Consider the following 12738-nt stretch of genomic DNA (forward strand, 5'->3'; position numbering starts at 1 on the left):
ATCTTGCATCAATCGGCAGAACTGGCCCACTATTCACTGAAGAGACACCAGGCCCAGATCTTAAACGCTGGATCGACACTATAGTAAGAAACAGTTGGGCGGTAGCATGGTGGAACAACCGAACACAATTTCTCCGAAAGATTAAATGCGGCATCGAGAGATGGAAAGACCCGGAACTTCAGCGTGAACAGCATATCCTAGCTCGCCTGCGCACAGGACATACCCGATTTGCATACAACATGGAGGGGAGTGGCCCCTTCCGTAAACTCTGCATAGTGTGTAATGTCCCACAAACAGTAGAACACGTCGTACTTCGGTGCCCACAGTACGAGACAGCACGGATATCCCACGACATCCCAAACAACATCTAAAACGCGCTGAGTAACGACCCACTCATCACTGCCCGTGTAATAAACTTCCTCAAGGATGTAACACTCTACGACGAAACCTAAAATCCCGTTAACAGGCAACATCGTACCAACAAAACAAAATATAAACACATATTATGTATTAAATAACGTATTATACTGTTCCCATGCTGAGACGAACCAGCCCATGGCTGAAAGTCTCGTTAATAAAGAAAAAAAATTATTATTGGTTTCGCTCTGGGTTGAACTTTTTAGACGACGGGTTCGCTCTGACTATTTTCACAGTTTGAACCCCGCTTACCAATACATAGATGCCGATCTGTCAGATTGATTTTGTTTACTTTGTTCGCGACCGGAAAAGTAAAATCACGAAGTGGTACCTAGTTTGTGGTAAAACGATTGTGCTGCTTGTGAAATTGGGCAATATAAGTATCATTCATCAAAAATGAACGACAAAATTGTGCTTGGAGCTTCCAGTTATGAACTCGTCGATTCATCATCGTCTTCTGACGAGTCTGATGCAGAAGAAATCATTTTCGTAACATGTCTCGGACAAACTCGACAGAAAAGACAGCGGGTGCAGAATTTTGCCGATGAAGAAGTATTTTTAGTCCTTTTGGCTTATTTTGCTCATACTGATTAGCTTGTTTATTGAAAGTTTCGCCGTCATTTTCGCTTAAAAAATCAACAGCCGAAGTATTGGTTTCCAGATTTGAAGCATCCGGGTTTTTTCTACGAATACTGGTGTGGGACGCAAAAGTATTCCGGCGAAGCAGCAAATGCTTGCATTCCTCTGGTAAGTATTGATTTTTATTTGTTAGTTGTTCAGTGGAATTAAAACACCTGAAAGCTTTTTACGTAAAAAATCATGTAAACTTCTCTACAGCACGCTATATGATAGGTGCGAACTATCTTGAATTTACGTAAACAGTACGTCGAAAAGTTGTATTCGAAAAATATTTCCGACGAGAAAATACTTTTGAGTGTATAGCTTACCCTACATATTCGTGGAATAATTTTTGACGTAGGACTACGTCTTACGGCAAGTTTTGAGATAGGGTGTCATTCCAAAAAATCGAAAAATGCGAGCGTCACGAAAAATGAAAGGTTTTGAGCGCTAATAGCTCAACGGTTTTCCAATAGATTTTCAATATTCTTACACCAATCGATCGGAAAATCTTCTAAGAATTGACCAAAATGAAGAAAAGTATCAATTCTTGATGTTGAACTATTGAAAAATTGAAAATAATGAACCTATGTTTTACCAGAATTCTCGCTTCGTGATTGGTTGGAAGATTCTTTGCATTGATCTAAACCTATACAAATTTGATATCTGTGCTTGGGAAGTAAGCCAAAACAAGTGACCATGTTTCCTCATTTCAACAAGATTTCTTAACACCGCGGTTAAACCTAGACCATTTTAATGTCCTTACTTGGGAAGTACGCCAGAAAGAGTGACAAAGCCTCCTCGTGCCAACAGATTTCTTACGAACGCGATTAAACCTAGTCCAATTTGATGTCTGTGTTAGGGAAGTGTGCCAGAAAAAACGACACAAGTTCGTTGTCCCAACAGATCGCAAAATATTTACTGCGACACGATTAAACCTCGGCGAATTTGATATCTGTGTTGGAAAAATGTGCTACAGCTGTAGTGTTCGGTTATTTTAGGACTCTGTATGAATACGCATGCTTGCCGTTTCATTAGAAGTATAGTGAAAAGATGTACTGTTGATAAAATAAGATTGAATTGGTAAAATCTCTTCAACGATGGGTAATAAAAACAATCTTTAATTTCAGTAAGGTAGCAGGAAAGCAATAGTTTGTGTTCTTGATTTTGTTAAATTGTTTTCAAATGCACAATCTTTTGAGAATTCAACGTATGCAATGTTATTACTTTGATAAATGTTACATACAACGCATGTAGCATGTATATATGTTGCATATAGCATGTATACATGAAGAATCGAATGATTACAAGTATGAATACATGTTACTATCACTACAAAGAGACTTACGTAGTCCTGCGTCACCTATATATGCGGTCGTGTCTTGTACACAACCCCTCTGATTTTTTAGTTTGTTTGCTAGTTGCGTCAAAGGGCAACACATTTACGGATTTACACGCCGAAAAGAGCAAGTGTTTTAGAGCTCAGTGTTTACTAAAAAGACCTTGACCAAAGCCAGTCAAACTGAGCAATAGCAACTGAGAACACCGGATGTACAATCCATCACTCCTTCGGTGGTAGGCGGCTGTTATAAAAACACCAAAGTTTTACTTAAGCTTCATAGTTTGATTCCGTATGCTTGCAAATTGAGATTTGTAACCTGATGTATTATGTACCAGCTTCGGAATGGTATAACAAAGGCTAGGGCGAAGCAAAACCAAGTTCGGTAGTGCACTCTACTGTAACCGATGGTTACAAGTTTTTGTATTGTCTCCGCCAATTTAGTATGCTATTTCAAACTGCTCGAAAACGCCCCTTCCTAAGTCCACCCCCGAGCAAACTGTCGACAGTTGGAGTGATAGCTCTCCAAGTGTGCGGACGGAGAGATGATTCCGAGAGGAAAGTTTGCTCCGATGTGGATAGCGAGTACCCATCGCTGGGCGAGCTGTCATCTGTGTGGGTTATAGCGTTCCACGTCTTATAGACGGATCGGTAACTCAGACGGGACGGCTCGACCAAATGGAACACAAGCATCGTATGGGTTATAACATTCCATGTCTGCGGACGGAACGGTAACTCACGGTGGGTAGCTTCATTAATACAACCACGAATACTCGCAACAGTATGGGTGATAACCATCCAAGCCTGCGGGCGGACGGATCACTCATACATAGCCGTGTTCAGAGGTATCGAAAATACAACTAAGGCATTCAATACCACAGGGGGATACTGCCGAGGGAATTGTTACCAAAAACGGCCTATTGTTTGAAATCGGAAAGCTTTTGAAAGCCCGATTACAAACATAGAGAAGCTTTAAAAGGCTCAACGCAAATATTCAAACTTAATTCGATCTCGAAAATCTAACGAAGTTAGAGGTGCGCGCGGTGAGTCGTAATAAAAGTTTTTTTAAATTTATTGTGAGTTGTTGTATTGTTGTTTCATTGTGCAACGAGAAAGTGTTTAGTTTAAAGTGGAATAGGTAATTGTCCATTGTAAAAGAATAGAGTTAAGTGTGGTGTACAAGAATAGCTAATTGTCAAGAATAATTTTAATTGTAGTTCTACGAGATAACACCCACAAAAGGGAAACTAAAGAACCATATTAGTGAACCCAAATCATAGAAACAAAAGGTAAATTAAGTTTAAAAATGTGAAAGTTGCTGGTGTACATAAACCTAAGTTTATGGTTAATGAGATACTGTATCTGATACCCTCCGACAGGGCCTAGAGGGCCTTTTGGTTCTCGGTTCTATTCCACAGTTCGACGGAGTGCAGCGGTTAATCGCCTCCGTATTGATCGTCAGTGGCGGCAAGGGCCGGTTACGTCTACCATCGGCGCCGTTCGACGTTATTCACACCACCCGCGACCAGGGAGATCGACCCGTGCGTCCACGGGCTATTGAAGCCAGCTTCGAAGAGAATCATTCGGGGGCCTGGACAGGCCTAGCACGTCGGTGGAATCATCGCCGAATGGAGAGGAGCATCGTGTAAAACAGAAACCAACTTAGTGGTACACCAGCAAAGTCAAAAGCGCAAGTACAGTAGAATAAGAATTATAGGGCCCAGGGAAAGAATAAAACGGTACCGTAAATTGTTAAACCAGTTTTTGCCACAAAAAGCAACATTATCCACAATTTTACATCCGGTTTGCTATTCGTCTTTCCGAACTCAAAAAGGAGTGGTTAGTCCTCGTCGTTGAGTTTTCATTCGCAATTTTGATTGGTTATCTGGTTGGTCCTCAGCAGCATCAGGTCAAGTGGTTACATTTTCCCTCTGGTAAGATTAACACCCATGATTAATGGTTTATTTCGGCATCTGCTGTGTACGAGTGAAGTTACGTGCTTGTATTAATTTAGCCCCGAGACACACACCCTATTTCCCATCTGCATTTCCCTTCCCCAACCGCTGAGCAGTTAGAGGCTAACAAATTGGCGCCCAACATACAAAACCCCACAGATTTGAAACTATTTTTCAAACCCCCGGAAGGAGAGGGTAGAAATCAGGTCCCTGATTAGATTTAGTTCGTCCTTCAAACGAATTCCCAAGTTTTAAAAATGGATATTGAATTTGATATTCAATATAAGAATCTACTCGTCCATCATTTGGAGAGAGATGAAATTGAATACGAGCTTTAAATTAGAGGAATCGAGTGCACAGTAGAAGAAAATCGATCGGCAGTTACTAGAAGGCTGAAAGAGAGGGTAAAGGCAGATAAATCGAATAGTTGTGTGGATTTAGATTTTAATCGGTTAAATACTACGGTGGATGATGAAATTTCGATAATCGACAAAAAAGTGAAGCAAATTAAAGAGTTTCTTTCCCGTAAGAAGAAGTATGAGGGCATTCGTACAGCATTGAAAACGCGGCTTGTACATTGTTTTGCACGAGTGAAAAGGCTCACAGATTTTACTGATAACGAAGAAGATCTCAAAGATATTGATACTCTAGAAACGTGTATTCGCGGCGCGTATACCAATTTCTTTTCCATATTGTCGGTAGAAGGTCAGCAAGAGATCGAAAACCAAATTAATGAATCCATGGCGAATTTAGCAATCAATCCGTTAGATCCAAATAGTGTTCGAAGATCCTCGTCGTCTAGCCACGGTGATGAGATTCCGTTTGTCACACCTGGAAGACACATGAGAAGACAATTAACATCGATAGAAAACCCCGTTAATAATTTGAATAGAATTCCCAATCAGAATATGTTTTCAACGTACATGCAAGCAGGTGCATATCCGTGGATGTTTGGCCCACCACAAATGCAAATGTGGGCGGCTCAAAAGATGTTGCATTTTAATTCAATTGAAGATTTAACGTCAAGAGTTGAGTCCCTGGAAGGTCGTGGTAGGAAGCAAAGTTCGGTAAAAGAAAGAGTACGACACGTTTCCCCGCGTAGAAATCGTAGTTATTCGCGTCGACGTGCGGCTAGAGAATCAACCGATTCGGAATCGGATTGGTCATCGGATAAATCGCGTCGCGGAACAAAAGAGAAGAAAGATACTCGTCGGTCGAGACAAGGTAGACCAGTATCAGACTGGAGATTACGATACGATGGCGCGGACAACGGACAATCGTTGATGAAGTTTATAAGAGAAGTTGAATTCTATGCTAAATCAGAGAAAATGGCGAATAAGGAACTGTTTCGGTCGGCTATACACTTATTTTCCGGTCCCGCGAAAAAGTGGTTCATGACAGGAGTGGAAAACGGCGATTTCACTTCCTGGGAAGAACTTAAAGAGGAACTTAAACGCGAATTTCTAAGCCCAGACCACGATCATATGTGTGAAATACGCGCGGTTGCTCGAAAACAAGGCCCTCGCGAACGATTTCAGGATTATTACCTGGATATGCAAACTCGATTTAACTCCCTCACGAAACCCTTAACCGAACGGAAAAAATTCGACATCGTGTTCCGAAATATGCGCGCGGATTATAAAGGCCACGTGGTTTCGACCGAGATTGACAATCTCGCAGATCTTAAACGGTTCGGTAGACGGTTGGATGCAACATACTGGTATAAATACCAGGCATCGGCGAACGACAATGTCCCTCGCGGAAAAACGGCCCAAGTGAACGAGGTTCACACCGGGGCAAAACCGAAATACAATCGTAAACCGGACGATTATCAAAAAACGCGTAATTTTTATAACTCGAAAACTCGGTCTCGTAGTTCGGATGAAGAAACAAAAACCGATAGCAGAAACGAAAAATACGATAGGGAGCGACCAGACTCTGAAGGACTCAATGTATTGCTTGATACTTACCGACCGCCTAGAGAAGGTTATTGTTTTAACTGTCGGCTGAAGGGTCACCACGCTCGTGACTGCCGCAGACCGAAACACAAATATTGCACTAGGTGTGGTTTTCACAATGAAGACACTGCCACGTGTCCATACTGTGAAAAAAACGCGCCGAAGACTGTCCCCGAGGGCAGACCAGTCGAGCGTGTGTAAAGCCCCTCAACACACACGAACAGGTGGATGCTCTACAATCTTTGGGATTGGACAGAGTAGAACCTGAAGATTATCTCCATTCATCTCAAAACGAATTAAATGAAATGATCGTCTACTTAGAAAATGACGATAGACCTTTTGTAGAAGTCACTATTTTCGGAAATGTGCTAGTGGGTCTCCTAGATAGCGGAGCCCACCTGAGTATCCTAGGAATGGGATCAGAAAATTTTATAAAAAAATGTAAATTGAAATTGTTTCCGTCAGAAGTGTCGTTAAAAACGGCCAACGGACAAAAATTAGAAGTTTGTGGAACTGTTTACTTACCGGTCACATTTAATGGCGTGACTAAAATTGTCGAAACACTAATTGTACCTTCACTGAAAAGGCGAATACTTTTGGGAATGAATTTTTGGAATTCATTCAAAATTAAACCCACCATAGCTAACACTAGTGTAGAAAATTTAGAGGCAGAAGACGAGGAAAATATGCGGGAGACTACCGATGATTCCGAGTTTCGTCTTAATGAACAGCAGAAAGCCAAACTGGAAATGGTTAAAATAAAATTTAAAATAGCGGAAGGAAAACATTTGGATACCACTACATTAATTAGTCATCGAATTGAGCTCACGGAAGAGGCTAAAAAGCTACCTCCGGCTCGAATTAACCCATTTCCTACGTCTCCGTCGAGACAGGAACAGATAAACGCGGAATTAGATAACATGTTGTATGCGAAAATCATTGAAAAATCCTATAGCGATTGGGCATTGCGCCTTGTACCTGTAGACAAGCCAGATGGCACGGTGCGTCTGTGCCTAGACGCGAGAAAATTAAACGAACGAACCATTCGAGATTCGTATCCGTTACCCCATGCCGATAGAATATTAAGTAGACTAGGGGCGGCAGAATTTATAACTACTATCGATTTATCGAAAGCTTTCTTACAAATTCCTTTGCACTCCAGATCGCGTAAATACACCGCATTTTCCGTGTTAGGCCGTGGACTCTATCAGTTCACTCGAATGCCCTTCGGATTGGTTAACAGTCCGGCAACGCTGTCGCGGCTGATGGACCGTGTGCTAGGAGGAGGAGAGTTAGAACCAAACGTATTCGTTTATCTCGATGACATTATAATTGTCAGCGATACGTTTGAAGAACATTTGGCTTTATTGGAAGAAGTAGCAGCCAGATTAAAAGGTGCTAATCTGTCCATAAATATTAATAAATCCCGCTTCTGTGTACCGGAAGTCCCATATTTAGGGTACATTTTGAGTCGAGGAGGTCTAAGACCAAACCCCGATAGGGTCTCGGCTATCGTTAATTACGAACGGCCCACCTCACTGAGGGCTTTGCGAAGATTTTTGGGTATGTGTAACTACTACAGGAGATTCCTGGCCAACTATAGTGAGATTACACAGCCGTTAACTAACTTGTTGCGGAACAAACCTAAGTCGATCCACTGGAACGACCAGGCCGAAGCCGCATTTATAAATATCAAAAATCTTCTTATAAGTGCCCCAGTATTAACCAACCCAGACTTTAAACTTCCGTTTGCGATTCACTGCGATGCAAGCGATGGCGCAATAGCAGGCGTGTTAACGCAAACGCACGAGGGAGTGGAGAAACCTGTCGCTTTTTACTCACAAAAGTTGACATCCACTCAACAAAGGTATTTTGCGACTGAGAAGGAGGGCTTAGCCGTTCTCAGGTCGATAGAAAAATTCCGGCGTTACCTGGAAGGCACCAAGTTTACGGTATACACCGATGCCTCTGCTTTAACGTACATAATGCGAAGCAGCTGGCGAACCTCTTCTCGTTTATGTCGGTGGAGCATTGATCTCCAGCGCCACGACATGGAAATAATACACAGAAAAGGCTCTGATAACATTGTAGCGGACGCGTTGTCCAGGTCCGTAGAAGAATGTGAGGTAAAATCCGGATGGTATGCTGAAATGATAGAAAAAGTTAAAAATTGTCCCGAGAAATTTAAAGATTTTAAAATAGAGAAAAATATTCTCAAAAAGTTAGTTTCCTCCCCTGATGAAATTTTGGATTACCGCTTTTCATGGAAAACGTGTATTTTCGAAGTCATGAGAGAAAGAATTTTAGTTGAAGAGCACGATGATAGCCTTCATTTAGGAGCCGAGAAAACCTTGGCAAAAGTAAGAAAAAAATATTTCTGGCCGAAGATGGCCCACGATGTAAAAGAATATATAAGAAAATGTACTGTATGTAAACAAAATAAGCCGTGCAACCGAGCACAGCTACCTGAACCAGGAAAGCAACGGCTTACAACTAAACCCTTTCAAATTATTGCACTAGATTATATTCAATCACTCCCTAGAAGCAAGAACGGTAACGCACACCTGTTGGTAATAATGGATCTGTTCTCAAAGTGGAGTCTGCTGGTACCGGTAAAACCGGTTTTACCGGTGGTACCGGTTTTTATTGTTTCGTTAAGTTCAAGTGAACCGTTTTGATTTTTCGCTGCTAAGTTTTCGCGTTTTGAAGTGTTAAATTTACCCAAGTCGCTTTATTTTTCGCATATAGTAAATCTGCATCACTTGTACTAGCCGCACGCTGTGAAATTGCATCTGATTAGTTGTTTTCGGCCCCGCAAACGAATAAATCTATTTTTGCGATACGCTTCAGTTTGTCGACCGGCAGCTTTTGTTTTAATATTCTTCGTTAAGTTGTCATCCGCGCCAATTTCGGAACCAAAACAGAATGGAGAAGCAACAGTGTGGAGAATGTCAACAAAGCGTCAACGATCTCGAACCGATCCGTTGCGGCTTTTGTGAAACTAGCTTCCACATTAATCAGCAATGCTGTGGTTTCAATAGTCGAGTGTGCAAGAATCTATTCTCGCAAGGAAAAATGATTTTTATTTGCCCAACATGTAGAGAAGTGCTCAATGGTCGCTCTATCTCGGCTTACGTGGCAGATTTGCAACTGAACGTGCCAACACAATCGCAACCTCTCACCGAGCTACCGGCGCAGGTTCAAAAGTTGTGTGATGTCATTGATAGCCTAAGCAAAAAAATCGACAACTTGCCTAACAAGCCGATGTACGCTGATCATGAAACACCTTCTACCTTGCAGACCACTCCTGTGTGGCCAAGTAAGAGTGTGAAGCGTCGCCGAACCGAGCGGGTTCCGTTTGCTGCTCAATCAGATCGTGGTGAAAACAATATCGATCTAAGCGATCTTTCAGTGCCATCCGTTGCTACCGTCGCAGTACAGAGACGGTTCTGGTTATATTTGTCGGGGTTGAATCCACAACTAACCGACAACGATATACAAAAAATTGTCTCTCGTTGCCTTAATACAACTGAGCCTGCTATTGCTATTCGTCTCGTGAAGAAAGGAATGGATACCTCTGGTTTTTCATATGTTTCTTACAAAATTGGACTGGATCCGGATCTGAAAAATATTGCACTGGATACCGCTTCGTGGCCAACAGGACTGCTGTTTCGAGAATTCGTGGATCAGCCAAAAAACTAATTAGTGAGAATGCTGCAATCAACACCGTGTCTAATCGTTTTGGTACTGAATTTGTATTGACTGGATCTGACCCGGGACGCACCGAAATTGGCAATTTGGAAGCCCCTAATCCACTCATCACAGTCGCGCCACTGCAGCCAGCGCTCATCAGCCGTCCCGGTCCTGTGTATGAGAACGGAGAAGGGGTCTTCCAGCTTGCTAGTATAGGCAAGTATTCTGCTATCAATAATAATTCCGAGCAATCGGTACCTGATGAATGTTCTTTTTATGTACAAAACGTCCGTGGCCTAAGAACAAAAATTGACGAGTTTTTCCTGTCGACTACGGAGAGCAACTACGACGTTATATTTTTAACCGAGACCGGACTTGACGACCGTATACATTCACTTCAACTATTTGGCACATCATACAACGTCTTTCGCTGCGACCGCAACCCGAGCAACAGCAATAAATCTGCTTTCGGTGGTGTTTTGATTGCCGTTGCGCAGCGGTTCCCCAGCTCAATCGTACGGACAATGAACGGCAACAGTCTGGAACAGGTATGTGCAAGTGCTACTGTTCGGGGGAAAAAACTATTGCTTTGTTGTGTGTACATTCCGCCTGAGAAAGCAAGAGTAGCCGATGTCGTCAACATGCACATCTCGTCCGTCTGTGAGCTGTGTGATGCTTGTGTGGAGCACGATAATTTAATAGTTTGTGGCGATTTTAACCAGCCACGCATTGAGTGGGAACCAGCCGACAATGCGATTCGAAATATCCGTACATCCCAATTGACATGTGCTAGTGCCGCACTGGTAGACGGAATGAATTTTTTGAACCTTTCTCAAGTAAATACGCAGCGAAACTATCTCGGCCGTATTCTAGACCTAGTGTTTTGTTCTTCGGATTGCATGCTTACGGTTGATAGTTGTATCACTCCGCTGGTACCTATCGATCCGCACCACCCTGCTCTTGTTTTGTCATTGCCAGTGCACAATAATACTGCCATTGGAGATGCTTTTGGTGATGATGTGAGCAAATTGAACTATAGGAAAATCGATTTCGCTGCCCTGAATGAATACTTAACGTGCACTGATTGGAGTTCTCTATTTGTCGGTGAAAATGTTGATGAAATGGCTTCACAGTTTTGCAATACCATATCTCAGTGGTTGAGTTTGCATTTGCCGTTTGTAAGACGACCAGCCACCCCCGCATGGTGCACTCCTCGCCTCCGACAACTGAAACGTTTACGCAACAGCGCCCAGCGTGCCCTTCGCCGTTGGAGAACAGCTTTGACTCGACGCAATTTTAAGCTTGCCAGTGATAAATACCGCCGTCTGAATGCTTCATTATACAAATTGTATGTACTGCGTGTGCAGTCCGATTTTCGGAAGCAGCCGAAAAAATTCTGGAACTTTGTCAACTCTAAAAGGAAATGTTCCTCTATCCCTTCCAACGTGTATTACGACGACGTTGAGTCGAACTCAATCTCTGACTCCTGCGAGATGTTTGCGAAATTCTTCGCCTCAGTTTTCGCTGATGAAACTGCTCCCGATAGTATTGCTGGAATTGCTGCTGCACCTGTTCCGGCCGATTTGGTGGACTTGGGTTTGTTTACCATTACTACTGACATGGTGATAACTGCCGCCAAAAAACTAAAGCGCTCCTTTTCTGCGGGGCCTGATGGTATCCCAGCCGTAGTTTTGAGTCGTTACATTGCAGTGCTGGCCAATCCGTTATGTTCTATTTTTAATAAATCTTTTGAACAAGGCAAATTTCCCGCCATTTGGAAACAGTCGTTCATGTTCCCGGTATTCAAATCGGGTGATCGTCACAATGTGAGGAATTACCGTGGAATCACCAGTCTTTCTGCATCATCAAAACTGTTTGAAATAATAGTGAGTAGCGCGATGCTGTCCTGCACTAGGAATTACATTTCAACGGCTCAGCATGGTTTTATGCCCGGTAGGTCTGTATGCACTAACCTGCTAGAGTTCACATCGATGTGTATTTCGGAAATGGAAGACAAGAAACAAGTTGATGTCATCTATACAGACTTGAAAGCTGCTTTCGATAGAATTGACCATACAATACTCTTGCGGAAACTATCTCGACTCGGTGCTTCTCAACAAATGGTGAAATGGTTGAACTCATACCTCAGTGGCAGAGTGCTTCGTATAAAACTTGGATCCGCTGTTTCATCTGTGTTTACTAATAAGTCTGGAGTTCCTCAGGGCAGCAATTTAGGACCATTGCTTTTCTTGTTGTTCTTCAACGATATTGCGCTGCTTTTGGGTACTGGCTGTAGGTTAGTGTACGCCGATGACCTGAAACTATTTGCCGCGATAGAAAATTTAGATGACTGCCGTCGACTGCAGGGTTTGCTTGATTTGTTTACGAGCTGGTGCAAACAAAATTGGCTGATTATAAGCGTTGCCAAATGTGAAGTTATGAGCTTCCACCGCATTAAAAACCCGATCCTTTTTGGTTACACCGTTGATGGTATTGAGTTACGCAGAGTGGACCGAGTTAACGACCTTGGAGTCCTGCTGGACACAAAAATGACGTTCAATGTGCATCGTGAATCAATTATCTCCAAGGCATCACGGCAGCTTAAAGATGAATCTTTAAGATTGGTCGGAACTTTAAGGATGCCCACTGTCTTAAATCGTTGTATTGCGCCCTTGTTCGTCCGCTATTAGAAAATTGCAGCCTAGTTTGGTTTCCAAAGCATCTAACTTGGAACCTGCGCATTGAACGTGTGCAACGG

The 12738-nt window shown here is 42.6% G+C and overlaps 1 pseudogene; it reads left to right on the forward strand.

Annotated features, from left to right (window-relative positions):
- Positions 1-813: 813 nt before the first annotated feature.
- The window catches only part of LOC128740076 (putative nuclease HARBI1), a 34565-nt pseudogene continuing 22640 nt past the window's right edge, over positions 814-12738 (forward strand).

The sequence above is a fragment of the Sabethes cyaneus genome, chromosome 3 (assembly GCF_943734655.1).
Source record: "Sabethes cyaneus chromosome 3, idSabCyanKW18_F2, whole genome shotgun sequence".
NCBI classification, from domain to species: Eukaryota; Metazoa; Arthropoda; class Insecta; order Diptera; family Culicidae; genus Sabethes; species Sabethes cyaneus.